Here is a 12,934-nt window from a genome sequence, read left to right on the forward strand (position 1 = left end):
GTGTGTGTGTGTGTGTGTGTGTGTGTGTGTGTCTGTGTATGTGTGTTTCTCAAAATATATCTGGTGATTATTTGAGGCTCAGTATTAATAAGCCATATAATTACCGGGTTCTGTAGTATTTGAAATCAAAATCACTTTTAGATGCCTCTCCTCCTCTGGGCAGTTGTAAATGATAAGCACATCAAAATGCTTTGTGACGGCTTCTCTCAGCGCAAATTACCAGGCAACTTTTATCCCATTGAATAAACTCTAGGCAGTGACTTCGCCATCAACAACACATATGAAAGGCTGAACTCTCTGGTTGATCTGTTTTGTGTGAGGTGGGCACTTGCTGTTCTGTTTGCCCAGTGGCACTTTTTAATTGGAATGATTTTTATTTGGTCTGATTTCCTGAAATAGAATACATTGCCTGCTAACCCCAGAAAGTCTATCAGCATAGAGACCAAACTATCCTGGGTTCTTGGCTTAGCTGTTTGGGGAGGAGACATGGCCATGGAGGTGGGGGAGTTGCGGCATATTCAAATCTGATATTGGAACAGTTTGTGTGTGTTTAGGGAGTAACCACAAAATTTGACATGTCATCTCCACCCAAACCCCAAAACCCAAACCGGCTCCATTCCAATAGCCAACACTGCTCCACGCCGTGGTCTCAAAGCCTCTTTTGAGGAGTTTATTTCTTCCTATTTACAACTCCCAAAGTGAGCTGTTTTTTAAGGGAAAATCAGTTTCTATTAATGTCTAGGACCCCGAGTGGGTCTGTGCCTCTAATTTGTCCCACTTTGTTTAGGCCAAAGCACACTCTGAGCTGGTAACCAGGCGAGCAGGGGCCTGTGACAGGCACAATCACCTCAAGTTGATTTATGCACAGGGATTCAAGGAGCAATCATATTTTAAATAAGGCTAATCAAGCTGTCTTTTTGTGAAAGCCCCCAAAACCACACACAGACCTCACCCTCAGCGTGCTCTCATTTCCACTGAGGAAAAGCAAAGGCGAGAGGCTCATTAGGAGCCTGACACTGGCACACAGAATTAAGCTAATGCTGCCCAGTATGTACGCACCCCAGAATTCTTGTCGGAGGGAGGATGACGAGGAAGCAATGTGGTTCCTGCCAATGAAGGGACTTGATGCTCCACTCCAGGTGTGATTTTCCTGTTTCAATTGAGCCCACTTTGGGTGTCTTGCCTTACTTTCTTTTGGTTGACTCTTTTCCTTCATTGTGTTTTTACTGCTTATTACTCTGGCTCCAGGCTTCCAAGGCAGCATAACCAAGAAGATCAAGTTTACTTTTCAAGTCTGTCCTGTCCTCTTCGTTCATTCCTCACCTCCTCTCACTTTCCTCCTCACACCTCCCACAACCACCTCTGAAACACTAACCGCCTCCATGTGGCACCGGTTTTGTAACACACCCAAGCCTATTTTTTTTTTTTTTAAGCTACTACTTATTGAGTTTCTACTCTGTTCCCAGGATCAGCAAATTTTTTCTGTTAAGGGCTACCATAAATAGTTTCAGCTTTGCAGGTCATATGGTACCTGTTGAAACTACTCCAGTCTGCTATTGGATAATGAAAGTAACCCGGCCGTCAACAGTACATAAACAAACAGGTGTGCCTGTGTTTCAATAAAACTTTATTTATACATAGAGGCAATAGGTCAGATTTGGCCTCAGGGCCAAAGGTAGTGAATCCCTGTGACATACGTAGGAGACCTACCCAGACTTCTGTGAGTGTTCTATCAGCAGATATACCGCCAACTCTGACTGAAAGGGACAAAGGAAAAAGAGCAAGAAGACTGTCAGACCCCCCAAATTCTACAAGCAGGAAACAGGCTGACAAAACTACTCAGCTGCAAACAAATGGAAGGAGAGTGTGGGGGTCAATGAAGTGTGTTCAGTCGGCTCAGGTCATGATCTCAGGGTCCTGGGATCGGCCCTGGGTCGGGCTCCCTGCTCAGCGGGGAGTGTGCTTCTCCCTCTGCCCCTCCCCCTGCTCATGCTCTCTCTCTCTCTCTCTCTCAGATAAATAAGTGAAATCTTTAAAAAAAAAATGTTAAAAAAAAAAAAAGAAAAAGGAAGGAGAGAGCAGAGCAGTGGGCTCAGGGCAGAGCTGGGAGCCAGGCCTCAAAACCCTAGTAGAGTTTGCCCAGTTGGAGTTAGAAATTGCTTGGGACCTTTTTTCCTTTCATTTTTCTCCCTTTTTGAATAGGAACGTCTGTAATGTATCCTGGGGACTCCTGCCCCACCAGGGATAGCTAACTTGTTTGCTAGCTTTACAGGTCCATAAATGGAGAGGAATTATGCCCCTAGATGGATCGTACCCAGAGTCTCACCCACACCTCATTTAGATGATTTAGGGGGTAAGATCTGAGACTTCTGAGCTAATGAGACCTAGATGAGTTTCTGGACTTGAGCTGACGGGATGAGAGTTTTGGGGAACTTGGGATGGGGTAAATGCATGTGAGGCAGACATGAAACTCTGGCGACAGATAGTGGATTGCTGTAGGTTGAATAATGCCCCCCTCCAGAGATAAGCACACCCTGATCCCCAGAACTTATGAGTATGTTACCTGACACGATAAAAGGGACTTTGTAGATGTGATTAAGTTAAGGATCTTGAGATGAGGAGATTATCCTGGCAGTCCCAATATAATCACAGAGGTCCTTGACAGAGGGGCAAAGGAGCATCAGAATCTTACCGCAATGATTCTTAACAATGGGTGATTTTGTCCCCCAGGGGATAGTTGGAGGTGTTTTTGGTTGTCACAACTGGTGGAGGGGGCTACTGGCCCCCTCTAGTAGGTGGAGGCCAGAGATGTTGCTAAACATCCTGCAATGCACAGGACAGCCCTTACAAGGAAGAATTATCAGACAAAAATGTGAATAGTGCTAAGGTTGAGAAACCATGTGTCATCAATCTTGTGAATGTGGGTGTAGTTATCATGCATGGTTCATAAGTGAGAAAAGAAGGTAAGAGAGGCTGAATTACAGAAGGGGGTAAAAGATGGAATAGGTGGTCCGTAGCAGAACTGGAGCAGAAGTCCTTGTGTCTGAGCTTCAAACACACCGCTTTCTCTCCACCCCCACTTTGTCTACCAAGCCTGGCTCGAGGTACGTTGATTTTAGCCTAGAGTCAGTAGATAAGAGGCTTCAGCCCAAGGGCGGGATCAGAATGGTGGAGATTTCAGGCACTGGAGCTGGCAGAACAGAATTCTTTCAGGAACAGGGGTGCCTGGGTGGCTCAGTCGGTTAAGCGGCTGCCTTCGGCTCAGGTCATGATCCCAGGGTCCTGGGATCGAGCCCCGCATCGGGCTCCCTGCTCTGCAGAGAGCCTGCTTCTCCCTCTCCCTCTGTCTGCCGCTCTGCCTACTTGTGCTCTCTCTCTCTGTTAAATAAATAAATAAAAATCTTAAAAAAAAAAAAGAATTCTTTCAGGAACAGGTATTTTCATTCTCTGTTGGTAGACAGGTAGGAATAGGGCTGATAGGCCTGTTCCACCAGAATTCAGAGACATTCCTAAATATAAACCTGAGTTTTATATCCTTTTCCAACTCTTGTGAAGATTTTGGACCAACACAGACACTCATTCAGCCAACATTTCCAATCCCTGTTTCTGTTGAAATCCACATCATTAAGACCTCTCAGTACTGTGTTAGCATCCCTGTTTGACAGAAGAGGAAACTGCCTCCAGGAGGCTTGAAGTGACTTGTCTAAGTGCACGTGGCTTTCAAAGGGCAGAGCTGGGATTCGAACCCAGGCCTTTCAACTTTAAGTGCAGATTGATTTCCACCATGGAACTGAGCCCCCTGTACACAGCAAGGCACTGTGTGTGGATGGTAGGGATTGTAAAATACTCCCTACTTTTAAGGAATCTGTTATCTCGAAGGGGAGATGGAATCATAAGCAGGTCTAAAATATAAGTGAAAGTGAGAACATGTGTTTCAAATGGTTGCAAACCCTACACTTCCACAGGGAAGAGAAAGAGAGCAAGGTTCTTAGGGTGGGTTGATGGACATCTGGAAAGTCTACAGGGAAGAGGTGCCACTTGAACAGAGGCTTAAATTGCAGGCAGAACAAAAGGCCAATGGCCCACATCAAACAATAGATTCACTTCTTGAAAGTGGTTTCTGCCTCCAGATGCCGAAAGAAAAACTTCCTCATTTGACTTTCAGCCACTCCTCAGTGACGAGCTTTGGGACTCCATGCACATTCTGATTATTGCTCTTTTTTCTCCATTCATAATTGAGCAGCCAAGCAGTCTGAGTTCTGTAAGCTTCTGATCGGGCTGAAGATTTGCTGTATTTGGCATGCCTTGCGATTTCCATCGTCATCATGATTATACTAAGTTTATGAGACAAGCCTCTTATCACTGCTATCAGCACTTTTGTTTTCCCATTTTCTGCTCATTTTTCCAAAATATTAAGAGCCAAGTGGTCTTAAAACAGTCAGATAATCACACTAACTAATACTCTCCTGGGCAATCACAGTTGCAAGGTGGAAAGGAAGGCCACACGCTCTGATACCATCCATTCAGCTGCTCATGAACTGAAACCTGATTTCTGGGAGTGAAGGATGATTTGGGGCTCTCAAAGCGGAAAGCATGAATGTGCAGATAACATAAATTCATTCATTTATCCATTCCTCTATACAGATTTATTAAATACCCACTCTGTGCCAGGCACCATTTCAGGATAGGGATAACAGCCACAAACTCTCCATGTAGGTCCCCTGCCGGAGCTTCCAGACTAGATGGGGGAGACCCACAATAAGCATGCAAGCAAACGCATAAACAAGGTAAGCTCAAAGTGTGACAAGTAGGGTTGTCAGATCACTTGCCCTCCTGACTTGCCCAGGGCTGAGTCAGCTGACTTAAAGTTCCAGGCTCCAAGTCCTGCTGGTTATACAAAGTCAAGAAATTCAGGCCCTCTGGTTTGCAAAGCCAGACATTATGGGGATTCATCTGCTCCCCCAGTGGGCTCCCTGGTGCTTTCCCCTCTCTGTGCCCGCAGCTCCCTCCCTCCGGCCCTTCCTAACCTCTCAGATGCTACTACTTCTTTACCTTTCAGTTGTGGAGTTTGTTCTGCCCGTCTTCGGATCACTCTCCAGGTTTACGTGGATGTGAGTGATAGCTACTTGTAAACGTGGGGCTGGGTGAGTCTAGGGTCCTCCCATTCAGCCATCTTCTGCTCTTCTCTAGGATTACGAGATCAAATACAGGATGTCCAGTGAAATTTGGATCTCAGATTTTTAAAAACCACTGTTTTTAGATGTATTTATCAAAATTACACCCTACATTTTTATTTGCTAAGTCAGGCAATGCTAGTAAATAAGTAAGAGTAAGTAAGTGGAGTAACTGGGATGGTGTATCATTCAGGGCTCCACCAGAGGAAGAGAACCAGTAGGATATCTGTATTTGGAGACTTATTGCAAATATCTATATTTGGAGATTTCCTGCAATATCCAGCTCTCTTATGGGAGTTGGATAGGCAGGTCCAAAGCCTGTAGGGCAGTCCATCAGGAGGGGTAGGCTAGAGCTAGGGCCCAACAGGAAGCTGCTTTCCACTGGCAGAATTTCTTCTTCTTCAGGGAAACCTCAGCCCTGCTCCTAATACCTTTCAACTGATTGTATCAGGCCCACCCAGATTATGGATTTATTTCTTAAAGGAAACTGATCATAGACTTAATTGTATCTACAAAATACCTTCCCTGCAACAGCTAGACTAGTGTTTCATTGACTCACTGGGAACTCTACCCAAATTGACCATCACAGATAGAAAGGGGAAGGGTGTCCACAGACATTCGAACTGAGACTTAAATTTGAGACACTGAACATTGAACTGCATCTAAGAGCCAGGAGATCAGAGCATTCCAGATGACAAGAATAACAGGTGCAAAGGGCCTGAGGTAGGAAAGAACCCATTTTGTTTTAGAAACTACCAAAAAAGTCGGTATGATTTGGAAGGCATGATCAAGGGGAGAGTGGTAACTGGTTGGGTGGGAGAGAAGGGCAGTGTCTGGGGCACACAGAATTGTGTATGAAAGTCAAGTTTATAAAACTCCAGGACTATTACTATTTATAAAAATATGTTGCAGGGTAGAGAAAAGAGAGCATGCCTTTGAAAAAGGTTTCTTTCTGAAGTATTTCTGGGTATCTGGTGGGTATCAGCTTTGCTTAAAAAAATTCCTATGGGTCATTTAGGCATGGGACTTCACCCACCTGACATTATCTGGGACTCCACAAAGTAAGACCAACCCTTTTTATTGCTTCTGAAAAGGAATCTTTTCAAGAGCTGAAGAAAAAGCCCAATAGGTAGGCAGCCACTGTGGGGTATCTCCAGTTTATAGGTTTTTCCTCAACCAGTCTTCCTTTTGAGAGCTAGAATAGTCAGATGGTGAGCCAATTGTTTGCAAGAAGTAGCTGGATACGAGTCAACACTTACTTTCCGTCTGTGTCTCAGGACTTACGATTTGTTTAAGGAAAGAGTCTTACAATTTTCCTTAAAGAGAAAACAAATCAGTTTTACAGATTGATCCTCTATTGGAATTCCACAGGCAGCTTTATCTCTTGGAAATTGTAAATAAATCTGTGAACCCTCAGTGCTGGTGCAGGAAAAATGACTACATTGACTTCTGGAGTTTCCTGGAATCCATAACTTACCAGAATTTGTCTGTTGCCTTGAGGTCAGATGCGATCCCTCCAAAATAGATATGCTATCTTTGGGAAAATCACCTTTTTTTCTCTTGACCTAGGTTTCTCTATCTATTATTTTGTAATGAAGATTTTTCTACTCTGAATTTTGCTCAGCCCCAAAATTCTGGTTCCATGAGAATTCTCTATATTATAAATTATCCCCAGTGTGACACCTTGATTTGGTAGCGAATAAGGCAAGAAATATTGATTTCTCTTGTGTTCTAAATAAGGTCACAATCTGAGGTGCATGGGGGTTAGGATGTTGGGGGGCACGTATCACAATTAAATTCACAACACCCTGTGTATTCAGAGCTGGTGTCAGTTGTTGTGAGCAAGAAGATGTATCCAGTAGAGATCCTGTCTCAGGATCTTTGGGATTGGCTTCTAGACCTGGGGCTTTCTGGTTACTTTTGGAAGAGCCCAAGGGTCAAATGTAGCTAGATACAACATAGGAGACAGGAGGCCCCAGGTGCATGAATCTTTACTGTCTAGGTGCTCAAGCTACAAATCTCTGAGTCATTCCTGATCCTCTTTTCATTTACTTACTACTTCCATTCCATAGCAGACATACCAGCTCTGCACAAACCTTTGTATCTAGAATCCATCTGGTGCTCTCCATCAGCCCTGACTTTATCCTGCTCCGGGTGATCTTCATCTCTCACGTGAGTTACAGCTGCGGCCTCCTGCCTGGTCTCCCAGCATCTGATTGGACCTGCCCGGGAATCCAGGATCCTCTTAGAAGTTGTTATGGGCTGGGGGCACCTGGTTGGCTCAGTGTGGAGAACATGTGACTCTTGATCTTGGGGTCATGAGTTGGAGCCCCAAGTTGGGTGTAGAGATTACTTAAATAAATAAATAATTTTTAAAAAAAGGAAGTTATGGACTGAACGCTGTCCCCCCAAAAGTTATATGTTGAAACCCTGCCTTGTTCTGTTTTTAAAAGGATACACCAAATTTGCTTTTCAGTCTTCAGTTCAGTTTTACCTCCTTTTCCCTTATCTTTCCCTCCCCCTCCCCTTCTCTCTTCCCGCGGCCCTGTCTCTCATTTCCTCGGAATACATAATAGCACTCTGAAAAGATTGAAATGTCAGAGGCATGGAGTGTTTCCACAGAGTAATGTTAATATAAATATTCTAGAGAGAAAACTGATCCAAACACAGACCCATCTAACATTGATTTCAGCAAAATGAGGTCCCAGCCTTCTAGACTATCATTCCCTCTCCTGCTGGGTTTTTGCATTACTGCCAAGACACATTTTCTCCTGTCCTTGACCTTGTTCCACAATGTCCCTTCCAAAACTACAACTATATGTATATATAAAATCCTGTATCCCTTCTCCTGGGATAGATTAGTTTCTCCTAAAGTCATATCTGCCTCCAGAACAGAGATAGCAAGCAAGTGGCTGAAGCATTTGAAACAGGTGTTTTGAGCTGCAGTGTGTCTGTTTGTGCCCAGCCAAGCTTGGCCTGTCAAGCTGGACAACATGGGATAGGAGATGGGTAGGATCCCAATGTTCCTACAGAGCCTGACTTTACAGCTGAGGCTCCCAGCCACCATCAGAAACCATCATGAAACCATCAGAGATAGATGTGGGGCCATATGCCTCTCCAAGGATCCATTCAAAGGCATCTGTGGGTCAGGGTCTGGAACAAGTCACCAGATGGGTCAACTGCCCATGCCTCAGCTCATTCCAGTTTTTTAATACGAGTGATACCTGGTTAAAAATAAGCACCAGAAAAAAAAAAAAAAAAAATAAGCACCAGAGATGATGTTAGAAGAATTCAAGAGCTACGCATTAAAGGATCGGGTGTAGTTCTTTTCCTCTTGACTTGGTAATGGTGAGGAGGTCATGGATCTAGTGTGCCAGGTCACACACTACCAGGCCTCAGCTTTACCCCTCTCCCTTACCAATTCAGTATGTACTGATTTGACTTCCACCTGCCAGCACCTCTGTTTCTTCGCCTGGGAGCTTTCTCTTGCTGCTGGAATCTCCTTTGAGCAGCTCTCAACTAATTACTGATAGGAGTTGCTGTATAAATAAAAAATAAATTCCCAGCTCCCTCACCCCTGGGGCAGGGTAGCTCAGAGACAGAGGCTCGTAGAGTACAAGATACAGGAGACAAGGCCTATATCTCAAGAACTTTAAAAGTAAGGTGGCAAGGTTTTAAACCAGTAAGTGTTAGGAGCCCTATCAGCCAGCCCCTTTGTTACAGAGAGAGAGAGAGAGAGAGAGAGAGATCAAGCCCAGTCAACTCAGCTAGAACCTCATGGCAAGGAATAACTGTGTGTATCACCTGGCTCTTCATCTTTGTATATCCAGATCTCTCTGGGGCATGTGCATCCTGAGTTGACCCAGCTTGGAGAGTGACTCACATTAACCGAGTCTCCAAGAGTCGGTATAGATCAGAATGCCAAGTTGTGAACTAAGAGTAAATGAATTTTTGCCAATTGCCAGGCAGATTCAGGAGTACTACTGTAGGCTCAGCAGTGTTTCTCCTCCCCTACAAGAAGATTCCCAGCTGAAGCCAACTCGTAATCCGGAAGTCATGGGGTTATTTGGGGAGCCATGAAACAGAGCCAAAGTCAAGGCTTAGCAAAGATGCACAGAGATTTTAAGACTGAGAAGAGAGAACCTGAAGTCATTCATGTGTGATGGCTTTGAACTTCCCTTAGAAAGGAGAGGAAGGAGGAGGCGTTTTCAGAAGGTGTGGTTGGTGAGGCTGAGGTTCAAGAACAGCAAAGTGTAGAGTAGCCATTGTGAGGAAGACCATGTAGAATGAACAAATCAGATTGACAAGATTTTTGAGCGAGAGTAAGTGCTCCTGGGCACCTGGGTGGTGCAGGTAAGTGTCTGACTCTTGGTTTTGGCTCAGGTCATGATCTCAGGGTCGTGAGATCGAGCCCCACGTCAGGCTCTGCGCTCAGCATGGAGTCTGCTTGGGATGCTCTCTCTCCCTCTGCTCCTCCCACTCATGCTCTCTCTCTCTCTCTCAAATAAATAAATAAACCTTAGGAAAAAAAAAAAGAGAAAGAGTCAATACTCCCTCCAGCCACCACACATTCACTAAAACAATTTGCATTTGAACAAGGCCAAAATATGGGCTTTCCAGTCAGGTTAGACCCAGGATTTAATTCTCACTCCCCCAGAAGTGGGCTGTGTATGGACAGTAGTCTCTCACCCTCACCTGTAAAATGGGTATAGTAACGCATCAGGCTCCTAAAGTAGATGAAGATTCAGTGAGATGATGCATGAGAAGTGCTGAGCATGGGGCCTGGCTCATAGTAAGTGCTCAGGGAATGGTAGCCAGGTCAATGGTTTCATTTGTTGTTCGGTTTCCACTCACCTGGCTTTTCTGCAGCCTGGGGACAGTAGCAGATAATGCAGGTGCCATCTGCACTTGGCAATAACCAAAGGGTCAGTTGCTGGGCAAGAGGATCGAGGCAACAAGGGAGCCCGAGACTGAAGTGAAGGTCAAATGCAATCCTGAGGGGGAGGGAGAGAGAGAGGGGCCTAGGACAGCGCTTCTCCAACTTCACTGTGCACACAAATCACTTGAGGGAACTTGTCGAAATGCAGATTCTGATCTGGAAGGTCAGGGCTGGAGCCTGAGACTCTGCATTTCCGACAAGCTCCCTGGTGACATCAGGAACATAGAGTTACAGGAGCTAATGTCAAGCCCAGAAGAAAAGAAGGATTGGAAGTTGGAAGACAAAACTCAGATGTGGTCAAGGAAAGCCAATGGTATGCTTGGAGTTATATTTTCTTTTCTTTTTTTTTTCTTAAAGATTTTATTTATTTAAGAGGGAGAGAGCAAGCACGAGCAGGGGGAAGGGCAGAGGGAGAGGGAGAAGCAGACTCTCAGCTGAGCCGAGAGCCCAACATGGGGCTCGATCCCAGGACCCGAGCCGAAGGCAGACGCTTAACTGACTGAGCCACCCAGGCGCCCCTGGAGTTATATTTCCTATCACTCCTCTGAAGCTGTGCCATCCACTATGGTAGCCACTAGCCCCATGTGGCTCTTGGCACTTAACCCTGATTGAGATGTGCTGGATGTATAAAATACACAGTAGATTTTAAAGACTGGGTACAAAGAAAATATCTCAATACTCTTTTATGTTGATTATCATTTATGTTGAAATGATAATGTTTTGGATCTCGTATTAAATAAAATATATTATTAAATAATTTCACCTATTTCTTTTTACCTTTTTTTTTAATGTGGCTGCTAGACATTTTTAAAATCACATCTGTGGCTTACATTAAATTACTATTGGACAGCACTGGTCCAGAAGGAGCCCCTTGCGCCCGCCCCCTCTGAGCTCCTGCCCAAAAATTCCTCCTCGGCGATTCTCTTGGTACCTTGGGGAGAGCCTGAGACTAGAGAGGTTCATCGCTCTGAAGGGGAGACAGGCAGGCCCGCACAAGGGAGCTGTTTGGGAGGAACGAGACAGAAACATGCCAAGTCATTCTCCGCAACAGCAGAGCTATTGCCGTGGGGCCGGCTGGGCGGCCTGGATCCCGGAGATGCCAACCTGCCACGCTCCAGTGCCTTCTGTCTGGGCCTCTTCAGTTCTCTCTCAAGCTCCGTCCCCATCCTGGGCGACAGGTAATTAGCAGGGCCAGCTGGCAGCCTGCACTGGGCCCCGCCGCCAGAGAGCCGGCAGCCGGCCCGCACTTACTGTAATCCTGGCGTGGCCTTGCAAAGAGCGCTCTGTTCGGCTCTCGCTCGGCAGCGGGGCTCTCGGGTGCCAGGGCTTGTAACCTCGACATTCTCAGGGTGTCTCTTGGCAACGAAAGACCCGCAGAAGAAAGTCTCCAGTGTGCCTACCTGCCGCAGACTTCCCTCGGTAAATAACGGGGCAGCCGGGCACACATCGCTGCCTGCTGGCCGTATTTGAAACGTCTCGGCCGAGCCATAGATTCTGCAGACAGCTTGTTTGACGTGTCCCCACTATCTCCTCTTTCAGGAAAGCGTTTCCCAGGCCCAGCAGCTGGTCCTTCCTACTCCAGAACGCTTGTCCAGGGCAGATCCCAGGCACCGAGGAAATGCATTCAGAATGACGTTCGGAAGTCCATGAGTCTTAGGTTCCATGGGGCTAGAAGGGAACGAGAAGGAAGGCTGTTGTATCAAGTAGGGATCTCTGGGCAAAGCTGGGTCTGCACAGAGGCGGCAGATAGATCCTCACTGTCACAGGCTAACTCATTAGCTTCTCAGGCCCCGGTCTTCTTCTATGTAAAACGGACATAGTAATACCATGTACCTGGTGGGGCTGTTGGGGGATTAAGTGAAACAGTCCTTGCAAACACTCAAACACGAGCATGCAAAACTAAGTAAAATAAGAGGGGATGAACTCGAAGAAGCTAGACAGGTGGAATGTGTGTAGACCTAACCTGTCAGAATGTTCCAGGCTGGAGCATGGAGATTTCAATGGGGAGCTCCTTTTAAAGGAGTGGTCTCTCCCTCCGGGTAGGGAGTGAGAAAAAGTTCTCTTGGAGACACAGCGAGTATAGGAGCCCTCTCTCCCCCATCAACAGAAAAGTTCACACTAAATCATTTGTGAGGTTTGGCACAAGATGAAAATGCAGGGTCTCTGGTTCAAAAATCAAGAAAAAGGTGCCCTGGAAGGTACTGAAATAGAAAACTCTTTCCGTTCTTCCACCGTCTGTCTCTGTGTCTCTCTCTGGCTCTCTCCCCCTGTGTGTCTGTTTGCTGTTTGCTGTCCCACCTGGGGCACAGGGATTCTCACTTGGCCAATGTAGTGCCTCACAGGCACCTGGGACCCTGCAACTCGTCACATGCAAGCACTTAGCACCCCATGCCTCCCCACCAGCAACTTCCCCTTCCCCTTCCAGAAGCCACCAGACAGAAGCCCCCATGTCCCAACCAGGGCTGGAGAAGTCAACCCCCAACCCACAGAGGACAGGCAACCTCTGGCTGGGACACATCCACTATGGATCAGGATGCATAAAAGACTCACTCCTGTCCAGCAGCCAGTCAAACATGCCATGGCACTGTTGGGTCTTGCTCTGCCCCAAGATGCCACCTGATCCTGACTGTTTGGGTGGTGGCTCCTAGGCCGGTCAGCGGAGAGGGTGGAATACATTGTTGGGCAGGGCCTGAGAGCCAGGTGGTGGGGCTGGTTGCAGTCACTGGGCAGAGGCAGGGAGGGGGGGCCAAGCAGGGTTCCGAGGTATCAGAGGGGACAGGAGCAAGCAGCAGAGAACTCATCCTGGGGAGACAGAGGTGGA

The sequence above is a fragment of the Halichoerus grypus genome, chromosome 1, assembly GCF_964656455.1.
Source record: "Halichoerus grypus chromosome 1, mHalGry1.hap1.1, whole genome shotgun sequence".
NCBI lineage: Eukaryota > Metazoa > Chordata > Mammalia > Carnivora > Phocidae > Halichoerus > Halichoerus grypus.